This window comes from Pteropus alecto, unplaced genomic scaffold (assembly GCF_000325575.1).
Source record: "Pteropus alecto unplaced genomic scaffold, ASM32557v1 scaffold194, whole genome shotgun sequence".
Lineage (NCBI taxonomy): Eukaryota > Metazoa > Chordata > Mammalia > Chiroptera > Pteropodidae > Pteropus > Pteropus alecto.
The window spans coordinates 1,929,807-1,932,171 of NW_006436281.1; positions in this window are offsets into that span (position 1 = coordinate 1,929,807).

Genomic DNA, 2,365 nt, shown 5'->3' on the forward strand with positions numbered 1-2,365 from the left:
CCAGAGGTTTTAGGGGGACCCGGATAATCTCTTCGAATTCGTCATGGCGACAATCCTCCGGGATACCCAGGATCATCAGGGACTTGTAACTGTCCACCTCGAGGGCCCTGCACCCGTGCTCCAACAGCGCGATGTCCTGGACACCGAACAGCATCTTGCCCAGCTCTCGGAGGCAGCAGTAGGCCTGCTGCTGCGCACTTGTGCGGCCCCGGGAATCCGAAAAATTATCCAGGATGCCGGACCCTTTCCGCAAGGCTACGCGAGAGAGGCCTCACCGGCCCGGTTCGTTCGCCTCGGTCAAGGACGCCCCTGGCCCAGCCCGCAGGGCTGCACAGTGTCCAGCCGTTGGTAGCCTCCCCCGGAGAGGCCTCTTGGGAATTCCCAGGGACTCACGAAGAGAAGCAGAGGTGGGTGTTTGCCAGCTGGCTGCACGACGGAGGGTCTGAAGATGCTGCTTCTCTTTCTTGGCGGTGGCCTCCGAAGGTCTTGCAGGCCTTGGAAGTCTCGGCAGATCCAAGACTGCTGGTCTCCCGAGGGGCCGCTGCCACTGGGGTGTAGTAAGTGGAGGCCTGGCAGGCGGAGCAGCGACTCCCTCACGGCTGGCCCGGGGCCTGCCCTCACTGCCCTGTGGCCTGGCTAACACGATTTGGCCGCTGCGCTTGCTCCCGCAGTGACGTCACGCCTCCTTCCGCTCTGCGGCCCAGCAGTCTCCATGGCAACCGCTAGAGTATCGCCTCTGCCATTGGCCGGGCCCCGCCGCATTGAAATCAGAGTCCGAGCGGGTCGTTCGGAAGTGAAGGGTCAGCCACTCGCTTTCAGAAATACCTGACCCTTTATCCTTTGGAAAAATGGCTGATTCCAGAGGTGTGGGTACCGAGGAGATACAAAATGAGCCTGGAACATTTTGGGGCGGTCAGAAAGTAAGGATATGATCAAAGAATGATGAAAACAGGTAGAAAGACACAGGAGCCAGCTTGATGGGCGCCCACTGACCAAGCCTGGGACAATTCGAGCATCAGCTTTAAGAATGGGAGTGACAGATCATGGCCCGTTGAATAAAATGAAAATCCACGAGTCCACGTAGATAAATATAAATGAATAAATGGCCAGTTTGGCGGAGGAATGCGGGTTTTTACGTCGTCTCATGTAAAACTTATGAATCGAAGGGAACAAAAGATCTTCCCCGTGGAATGTCCTTGTTTGTAGGATACACCCACTATAATATTCAGAGATAATATTCAGAATGATGCACCACATTGGTAATTTGCTTTCAACATTGATTCAGAAGGGGAAAAAGTTCTTGGCACGTACTAGCAACTTTCTTGTAAGTCTGTGAGTTTAAAAAAATTTTTTTTTTGAGAAAAAGGAAATGTCCTGCATATGTGATCGCCTTCACAATGTCCGTTCCTCCCCTCCCTACCCCAGAAATAAAAGCCATAAAGTTTGGATTGGATTGACAGCCTCCAAACTCCTGCCTCCAGGGGTGCCCACTGAATGGCTTGAACTAATCAACATAACCCCACCACTTTGCCACAGTGATTGGTTCAGAAATGGTCACCCAGGTAACTGGGGCCTAAGCCAATTAGTGCATTCGATCCTCCTAGTCAGAAGATTGGTTAAGGACTGGGCACGTGAACTCAGATAGTCCAATTAGAATGAAGCTCAGGACTTCTGTGACTAGTTACAAGGAGGGAGGAACCCTCTTTCGTTCCCCCTAGATGTGAGAGAGTAAATATGGGAGCTGTAGGAGGCTCTCTTGGAACCATGAGAGAAGCCATTTTGAGGAGGAACTGTGCATCCTGAGGAAGGCTGATCTCAGAGAATCACCAAGAAACTGCCCTTGTCCTGATGACATGTACCTCTAGATCAAATTATGCCTGAAATTTACTCCCTCTGAAACTTTTTAAAAATCTTTTTAATCAAAATACAGCATATATTGTTATGGGACATCACCTGTAAAATTCTTAACCTTTTAGCAGGAAACAATATGGGACATCTCTTGCAGAGTTCTTAATCTTTTTAGTATAGTATACCAAGTTAAGTTTTCTTCCCTCCTTTCTTTGGGGAAAAGAGCCTCTCCCCCAAATCCAGATAATGACTCTGAAACTGGTAATTCAGGTCCTCCGGCTTTTGATAAGGATCATCCGGACCATCATGCAGGAATGGCCCTAGGCCAGGCAGGCTCCTTGGAGTCAGAGCGGGGAGGGGACTTCAGGCCAAAGGTCTTTTTACTCTTTAAGAAGCATATTAGCCAAGCTTGGTTTCCTTTACTCACTTAATAGGCAAATCAATAACAGAAATAAATGGATATATGATTTAAATAATCAGTTCGTATCTTCTTTTCCTTGTCTAGGGATTGAGGCTG